The 9,696-nt window shown below is 38.6% G+C and overlaps 1 protein-coding gene across 36 annotated transcripts in view; it reads right to left on the minus strand.

The window, feature by feature from the left end:
• Positions 1-8,801, minus strand: part of mbnl2 (muscleblind-like splicing regulator 2) — a 79,074-nt gene extending 70,273 nt beyond the window's left edge. For 21 of the 36 annotated variants that reach the window (XM_084101933.1, XM_084101922.1, XM_084101914.1 and 18 more), the window contains exon 1: positions 8,523-8,801. The gene's annotated coding sequence lies outside the window, so the exon portion shown is untranslated. Of the gene's footprint in view, positions 1-334; positions 624-8,522 lie in introns of those variants that run through there. The other 15 variants (XM_084101934.1, XM_084101927.1, XM_084101941.1 and 12 more) reach the window with 1 other exon arrangement.
• Positions 8,802-9,696: the final 895 nt, after the last annotated feature.

Below are 9,696 nucleotides of genomic sequence, written 5' to 3' on the forward strand. Positions count from 1 at the left end.
TCCTTGCCTTTTCAATTTCAGAAAACAAAACTTTATCTTACAAAGCAAATGCTGCACCAAAATCCAATGAATCAATCACTCTAACTAACATAAATATAAGCACTACACTCTTAGAACGGAAATTAACTTCCAGATGTTAAAGAATTCAAAAGGGAAAGAAACCGGAAAGACTGGGATACACATGGGATAAAGACTGAGTAACTTACTGACACAACTCAGATTTCCCTCCCTCTCTTTCCACACCCCTGCCCGCATGCAGCATATTGCAGCAAAATTCCTCGTGTTGGGAAAAACAGGAACTTTAAAAGGATATAAGTATCCCTACTCCTCCCACCTTGCTGGAATAAACGAAGCCTCCTTTCTCTTTACGTCGCACTCGCTCCTGCTCAGTTTGTGTGCAGCCGGTACAGCAATCAGACTCCTTCACTTCACGCTCTCCCGGTATAAAACGACCACGTGAAGCGTTGTCATTCCCTATGCGAAGCTGTGAGCTGGCGGCCCATGCCGAGACGGGGATTTTCTCTCAGCAACAGCGCAGAAAGGACCAGCGCGTCTGCTCGCTGCTCAACTATCTGGCTCAAACATTTCCAGCCATTCCCACACCCCTCCCCTCCTTTCCTCTCCCGCAACCAACCCATTCCTGCCAGACTGCCTCCGGCAAGAGCCCGCCCATCCGCAAACTAGCCAATAGCATCACGCATTCCCTCTCTGAGGCTCTGTTGTTGGCCGAGACTCCCAGAACTGGCAGGCTGACCTCAGAGCTTCCGATGACAGGCTCCTGAATGCTGATCTTAAAGGTATTCCCCCATTTTTACGCCCTGGCAACAGAGAATTGACATATTTTCCCAAACTTTCCCAAACTATACACTGTGACAGAGATCAATCTCTATTACTGGAAATGCTTTATACACGGCAAGCAAGCATAAACGAGCACGGATTAGGCGTGTTGAAGGAATAGTTGGGTTACACTTTAATTCAATAGTCCACTTTAGACATTCTACGGTAACACTTTATTTTACAGTGTCCTTGTGACATATGGTACATGTACTTGCCATAGTAATAACAATAAATTATGCATAATTACATGCAACTCACCCTCAAACAAACCCTAATCCTATAGTAAGTACATGTAGTTGCTTAATATTACTCACTACTTAAATATATAATTACACTGTAACAATGACACCTTAAAATAAAGTGTAACCCATTCTACTATAAGTATCCTCTCATTAATTTGCAACTACAACTCTCATTAGAGTATTAGTAGACTTTTAGGTTAGGGTTAGTGGAATAAGTTGACATATAGTTGCAAAGCTAGTGGAATGTTTGTTGGGGAGCATCAAAATAATGTGTTAGCAGATATTAGCATAAGCATAGAGTCAACTAAAACTCTAATGACTTGTGGTAGATATGTACTGTAGTTGAAAAGTTACTTATAGTTAGTAGGACGTCTAAACTGGACCATCGAAATAAAGTGTTAACAATAGTTTGAGACTATTGACAAAATGAGACTCTAGTCTGAATGGACTTGACTGCTCTAAAAAAAAAGGACAAAAACACAATAAAAGAAAAAAAGCATCATAAAAGTATGTCAAAACTTCCATAATCGATCTCTCTAATCTACATTTGATATTCAATATCCATGAGAGCTACTTTTCGGTAGAGCCGCAGTATTCGCTTTTAAAATATCGCAATCTGGATTCAAACACACACGCGATCTTATTCATAAATGAAAACGATTCGTTGCCACATACCTGAATGAAACCACGTCACAAACAGTCTTTTCAATCACACAGTATCACTATTTCTGTGTTACAAATATTCAAATGATCACAGAGGAACTGGGATTAAGGTTTATAATTCGGATATAAACATATGTCTATAGTAGCGATCAAAATTGAGTAATAAAGTCATTTACTTGACACTTCAAATAAAGATAGTATCGATTAAATTGTTACACCAGTAGGTGGCGACAAGTGATTGTTAAAAAAAATATATATTTGTCTTTGAATCATTAATTGAAAAGATTTGCTCAAAATGCTGATTCATCCAGTAAAGGCGGGCATACACTGTGCGATGTCTGTGCGATTTCAGCAAGGAACCTACTCACACTGAACGAGTAGATCGCATGCGATGTAGAGCCAAAGCTCAGGATTTATGTGCTCACACTATACGGTCCGAACGTCGAGCTGCGATTTCACTGCTTACACTATACATGCGCGAATCAGCGCCTATAGACGATAACATGTATCCAGAGATATTGTCAAAACAAGCATCAGCTATCAATATCAAGATGATTTAGCATTTCCAATTTATGTATTAAATTATTAGTAGTATTATTGTATTATTATTATTATTATTAGGGAAGGCCTAGGCTACTTTTATTATTAAATTGATAGGCTATTATAATTAAATTGCCACGCAATAATTTCATAGCGCATCACCGCATAACCAACGCGCTGTGAGGATAATAAAATATTACATAGAAGCTTACTCCTCCTCATTGAAAATTGTCTAAAACATATAGGCCGATTACAATGAATTATAGGCATATAATTAATTATTAACAGTCTATAATATGTCCAAACACTGCAATAATTCATCAATGAAAATTAAAAACAGCTTTATTAACAAAGTCTCAGCTTTCAAATTTGGTCATTTTTTTACGAAATTTAAACAATAAATACCGTTTTGTGGCTGATTTAAGGCCTGGCCTGTCAATCAAACTCCCTGCAAAGGGTCAATTGTGATCTGTATTTGATACGAAGCAAAAAAATAAATAAAGTGATTCTCAATTTATCCAGAATCGTGCTGCTATAATTTTGGGTGTGTTCGGGGCTACGCATCGTTAAATATCATCATTAATTTCACTCTGTTCCTCATGCAAAGCTATCGTATGATTTTATAAGACTTTGATTGCAGAGCATGGATTATGTGAACTAACTTTATGGTGCTTTTTTTTGTCCTTTTTGGAGCTTGACGGGTTCACTTTGATTGCATGGAAAAGAGCAGCATGAACTTTCTGCCAAGTTTCTTCACAGAAGAGAGAAAATAACACAGGTTTGCAACGCTATGGGACTGAGTAAATGATGACAAAATCTTCAATTACGAGTGAACTATTCCTTCAAGACGGCTTCAAAGTGTACGTGCCCTCAAGGCAGTGTTTGTGTAGTCACACCGAAGAAAGACTTTGAATCCTCTCGCATGTCGAATACCTCCATCAAACACAGCATCTCTGTTTTGTGTCTGTAATATTTAACGTAGGCTATGCATACTTTTATATATATATATATATATATATATATATTAAGAGTTCAGATGCAAAAGCCTCTAAGTGCCATCTGAAATTTATTTTTTATCAAGCTTGTATATTCAGTAGTTTCACTTAAATGGCAATGAAGATGACCTATTAATTGTCATTTAAGTGAAATTACTTAACTTAAAAATACGAGCTTGATAAAAAATAAATTTCAGATGGCACTTAGAGGCTTTTGCATCTGAACTCTTCATATATATATATATATATTATACACAAGTGCACTGATTGGAGAGGCTTGTGTTGTTCAATAAATGTTTAATTTAAGCAATTTTCAGTATCACGTCTTATTAACTGTTAGATTTTATGAGATGAAGGGGGAAAAAAGGAAAATCGGCCAAACATATCAACCAAAAATCTGCATCATATATCGGCTGAATCGATTTCTAAATATCGTCCAGAGAAAAACCCATATCAGTCGACCTCCACCCTCAAGGCAGTGTGTGTGTAGTCACGCCGGAGAAAGACTTTGAATCCTCTTGCATGTCTCGAACACCTCCGTCAAACGCAGCATCTCTGCCTGCCTCCAAGGTCTCTGCATCCCCTGGCAACCCATCACTATGACAATGAGCATCGTTACCGTAGGGCGACGAGGACACACACGTCCTCCTCTCTGGCGTCACGTGAGCGATGATGCGGTCGGGTAGAAGTGATGAGTCAGAAGCCGATTCACACTGTTTCCATCCAAATCAATAGAGCAGCTGAAGCCTCCTGCTTTTAGGGGCTCAGGTTCCCGCAGGCGCACTGCAATTATGTGACAGCCAGAGTGCTTTTACAAAAGCAACGTTAAAACAAAGCACTGCTTAAACATCAATGAGGCGAGACACACACACACTCGCACTCAACGCAGCTGCCAACTAACCCTGATGACCCTGACAGTCAACTCCGTGTGATTACACTAAACACTCTCACTGGTTTAAAGTGCTTATTGCTGAAATTGCTCGTTTGGCATTTAGAATTGAGGTTGAAAACCAAAGTATTTAGTCGAATAATAATGCACAGAAAAGCTTAACAAATGATTATTGTTTCGTCCAAATTCATCCACCTTATTTTTCAATGTGGAAGTAGGCTAGGCTTTCTTTGCATGTGCAAGACTTCTGATTAATAGGTAAATAACTAGAAGTAGGGATGCACCGATCCACATTTTTTCACTTCCGATCCGATCCCGATACCAGAATTTGGATATCGGCCGATACCGATACTATTCCGATACCAGAGCTGTGTTTCTTGCTTTAATATTGTTTATTTTATATGATGCTGAAATAAACTTCTCTCAACAGGCAAGTATGATATGTACGTATGTATGCATGTATGTCCCAAAAGGCAACTTGAGGTAAGAATAAGGTCAGAAAAGGAAGTAAAAAAAAACAGGAAATCCTGTTAACAGGAAAAATCCCATTCTGAAAACAAATATGCAACTGTACAGGTTTCAAATTGATTGTCATGTCAATATTTATTACATTCCCAAAATGTCAAATACTTGAGTCTTGAAATATAAGAAAAGTGCAAGTGTAAACATCTTACACACATGGTAACTCGTCTCGATGAATGCTCGATCAACATCAGCATCTTGCAAACAGACAAGCGGATTTCACCTCAAACGCGCGTCAATTTCGCTCTGGACGCGCAAATGGATTCAAAATATTCAAGCGTCCAACTAGACGCGGTAGACGCGAACTTGACGCGCTATTCGCGTTTGGTGTGAACGCACAGTAACGAGGAGTTAGGAGGCTTCCTGAGGAGTCATGAGCGAGGATACACAGGTGTATCCTATGCGGAAGAGTTTTATCGACTTAAACGTGACGCACGTCTAAATTCACCTCCCCCTTCACATCGGTCACTATCATTTTAATTTATACTTTACCTTTGCAGTTTATATGAACCACACATCTCACATATTTCAACAGGGTATCTTGCTTTATTATTATTTATTATGAATTTCTTAAATAAACAAACTTCAACAACATAAGGGCAGATACTGCTGCTGATGACGCGATGAAGTGACGCTTGAGTGATCAAGTATTCCAATGTATAAAAAAAAGTTACATTCGAATCCTCCATCCTCGCGTCTTTTCCTTGCAGCCTTCCCTCGCATCCACAGGGGGCGGAGCTGAGACGCGAGGAAAGAAGGCGAGGAAAGTTAACGAGGATGCACAAATAAGAAATGAGAAGCACCCTGAATTACGGCTTCGCAAACATTGCATTTTGCTGTCTTGCTCTGCGGTGTTTCCAGTGTGAAGTATTTTTCCACACAGAGGACGTTGTTGGCTAGCCGCAAACTGCGAAATGGATTTCCTGAGCGGGGGCGTGTCTCATAACTCTGTGTCTCATTGAGCCGCGCATCTGTTTAGGAAATCCATTCCGCAGTTTGCAGCCAGCTAGCAGACTCGCCGGCGGGAATCACTTTTGGAGTCATTTCAGCAGACAACGTTAAAGCGCAGACATGACTCATGGATATCGGATATCTCCGCAGGTTGGATCGGGAAAATCCGATACGTGAATTACGCTGGTATCGGCCCCGATACCGATACTGGATCGGATCGGCCCCATCCCTAACTAGAAGAATAACAAAGTTCAGTAATACTCATGCTAAAAAAAAACAATGTGTTTATGATTATGATGATAATAATACGTTAAAATAATATGCCAGTTTGGAAAATCAAGCAGCATAAACTCTTTTTGCACAGGATTGAAAGTCACAAATAGATGTGTGTAGAATTAAGCAATGCTATTTTACTCTAAGCGAGTATGAAATTATGGAAGAAAATCAACTAGCATTTTCTGTGCATGCATATTATTTACACAGTGTCATGTAAATAATTCAACCCATGGATAAATCACAGGATGTTAAGCTTATTATAGATTGAGACATTAAGCCTAAATATTTGATATATACGAGTTCTAGCTTTTTCCTCATTTATCTGGGCAGCTCTGACTAATACAGCTATCACGATTTCAAGTTCTCGTGAAGCCGTTTAATGATTACTTTATCAGACGTGTCATGTTGTTAATGTTCTACAGAAATGTAAACCACCTCTGAGCTTCCCGTATCAGACTATAATCGATTCTGTGCAGCGCCGATCTGTCATGACGATGCTATTGGACGGACTTCAGAGGTTTTTCTGTGTGCATCTGAAGTATGAACGGTAGCATAAATGTACAATACTGCGTGAAACCTCCTTGCAATTAATTGCTTGCATTTTTGCACAGCATCTACTAAATGAATAAATGGAAATGCAAAGACATCTCATATATCCGTGAGCATTCAATGTTTTTGCATAGGACAGGCCTGATGCAAATTTATCAAACCTCCACTACATTTACATATTATTATTTTTTTAAAGTGTTGCTTTAAACCTGGCATGCCGTACCAAATTAATGCATTAACAGGCCCATCAATACTTATTTTTAAAAGCTTTGCAATGTAAGCATTACATTTTAATTATACTTAACACATTTTATTGTGAGACAATTAATAATTTAGCACAATAAGCTACTAAAAATATAACTTCTTGAAGACCCCTGTTCTAGTCAGCTCTTGTGTGTTTGTAAAACATGTTTTTGACACATTATACTGAGATGCGAAACTAAATTCTGGCTTCTAAAACCCAAAGGTAACTAATTACCCCCATTAGACATCCTCACTGAATAAGATCATTATCCATACATTGAACTACCCGGATGTGCAGACTATCATCAGACAGAGGCTTAATTCACGAAAACAATGAGAAAGGTGCGATACTTGCTGTGAGGGCAAATAAAAATGAGATCATGGAATTAGATTCCTATTTGGGTCATACTTGCATTATATGCTTATTGAGATTTAGAAAAGCATCTTAGCATATATCCTCTTCCATATCTATGTCTCTCAGCACTTTCTCAGGTAGCTCACCTTTCATTTTGCATGTCTCGACTGAAACTTGAAATACAAAAAAGATGTTTTTGAACACAGTGCCATAATAACATTTCAATCATGATAATGTTTTTGGGATATGAACCATGATAGCTACTGCTATTCTTCAACCACCTTGAACTTAGCACGTTACTACATGAATAAGGTCTTCAAAGTATTCATATCCAATACTGTACCATGAAATACTGCACTGAGAAAAAGACAGACGCGCAAACAAAAAATAATATTTATAGAAAGCGCGTGACATGTAGAGTTCTAGTAGTTGTGTGTTGGTAATGATAATGCACTAGCTGTCGCGCTCTCACGTGCTCTGCGCGCGCACGGGGTGTGGCTCGGGATTTGGGAGCGGTTTCGTGACGGGACTAGTCGTGATGGGTTAACCATATGTCAATCTGTGCATATCAAGCCAGCAAAGCCAGAAATGTTCGAGATTCGCGGGTTATTTATAAACTGACGTCATTACATTCTCCTCACGCAGCGATGACGAGGAAAAAGACCAGTAGGCAAGTCTGAAGTAACGAATATAAACGTCATCTCCGTGTGTGCGCGTTAAAACACACACAAACTATTATTTAAGCCGTTATTATTATTAATATAATAATATATTATATGATTATTATCATATTATTTCGAAGAGGACATCGAGACGATTATTTCTGATCTTGGTCGATTTATAACCTTAATAATGAAATGTATGAAGTCATTGTTATAATACATTAAAATACTTTTAAGATATACATGTTTATATTGTTTTTGAAGTTCTCTTATCCAAGTTGTTACATCATTAATCGCGTTTAAAACCCGCATGGCGGTTTATATAAACTGACGTGATAAGATTCAAATTAATTCCCATCACGAAGTAACGGCGATGACGCGGAAAAAGAACCGTTGACATTAACGTTAAAACGATCCTGAAGAATGAGTTGTCAAATTATATTTTTAATCGATTTTAACGTCAAACTCATTGCCACCAACGGTGATTTTACGACGGGGCAGCACGCGGGCGTTTCATGTAACGTAAACATGGAAACTTCTCGGGCTCAATCGCGCACTTTCATTTTTCCGATCCATTTATTTTTTCGCTCGCCAACAAGGAGACCATACATTACTAAACCCATGTCGACATCACTGAGCGACGAAGCCAGCCAACGTTAGCTAAACACTCTCTCTTCTCTCTCTCTCTCTCTCTGCAATGACAAGCACTGTATTGACATTACACATTTTCTATCGAAAATAAACAGTCAAATATAGCTTTTCGCTGTTGAAAACGCGTGAATTTAACCTGCTGCTTACCTGGTTACCATGACCTGCCGCTGCTGCTGTTTCTTCTTGACCACAAATCACGCAGACAGCAAAAAGAGCTCGATGGAAACTGCCTTAAATGACTCGTTAAGTCAAAGAAATTAAGGCTTGTTTTCTAACCGAAGCGAACATTCTCGTCGGTCCGCGAGAAACGCGATTTGTCAGGCAACTGGTTTAGATTTTAACGCCGAACTCAAGTTAGTTTACCAAGAAGCTGGTCGTGCAACAAGCTGCTCTGACAGATCGTGGGAGGAGGGACCAAGTCATGTGACTGGAAGGAGAGGGGGGGAGGGGGGTGCGTTGCTACTTTTAACAGCAAATATACCTAATATCTACTTTATATACATATTTTATTCATTATTATATGTTAAGGAATTTTACAAATCTGTTAACAATGTTTAGTTTATGGAATGTAGTCTGAAAGACGAGTCATATCAGATGTGGCAATGCCCCCCTATTTACAGTCTGAGGTGGTACAGTCCAAATGAATGTCAGGAGCCCTGGGAAGGGCAAGGGTCTGCTTGTTGCCGTGGAAACAACAGTGAATCTCCAGAGGGTACAATGGATGTGGGCTACAGTGCTGTTAAATCAACAAGCTGAAGGCCTGTTGTGCTTCTTAGATGGTGACGATTAGATTCAGATGGCTGAATCCGCAACAGTTTACATGTAAGATAGTGAGTGAGAGCCCTTCGCCCAGAGGCCCCTATGGCCATGCATAATATTATGAAACTTATTACTTTTAAGATGAAGCTCGCAAGTGCATAATTGAAAAGTAATGACAACAATTGCTGTGAAAAACAGTAAATTATAGACTATATTGGGGCAGGTTTATCTGAGATGTATGCACAATAATAAAATAAAATGTATAACATTGGTAACACTTTCTTAGTTACACATTACTACATACATACTATAGTAATAACAGCAAATTATATGCATAATTACAAGTAATTAACCCAAAATCAAACCTTAACCGTAACTCTATAAGTGCATTAATTATTATTACTCAGTGCTTATTTGAATACGCAAAATGTAACTACGTCACCTTAAAATAAAAGTGAAACCAAAACATTTAATAAATAATGGTGTGGCAATCTCTGTGAACGACTGTACAGAAAAAGAGGGAAAATGTGTACAGAAAATATATGCAGAGTGTTTTATAGAT

Source organism: Abramis brama (assembly GCF_963993115.1).
Source record: "Abramis brama genome assembly, chromosome: 2".
In the NCBI taxonomy this organism is placed as follows: domain Eukaryota; kingdom Metazoa; phylum Chordata; class Actinopteri; order Cypriniformes; family Leuciscidae; genus Abramis; species Abramis brama.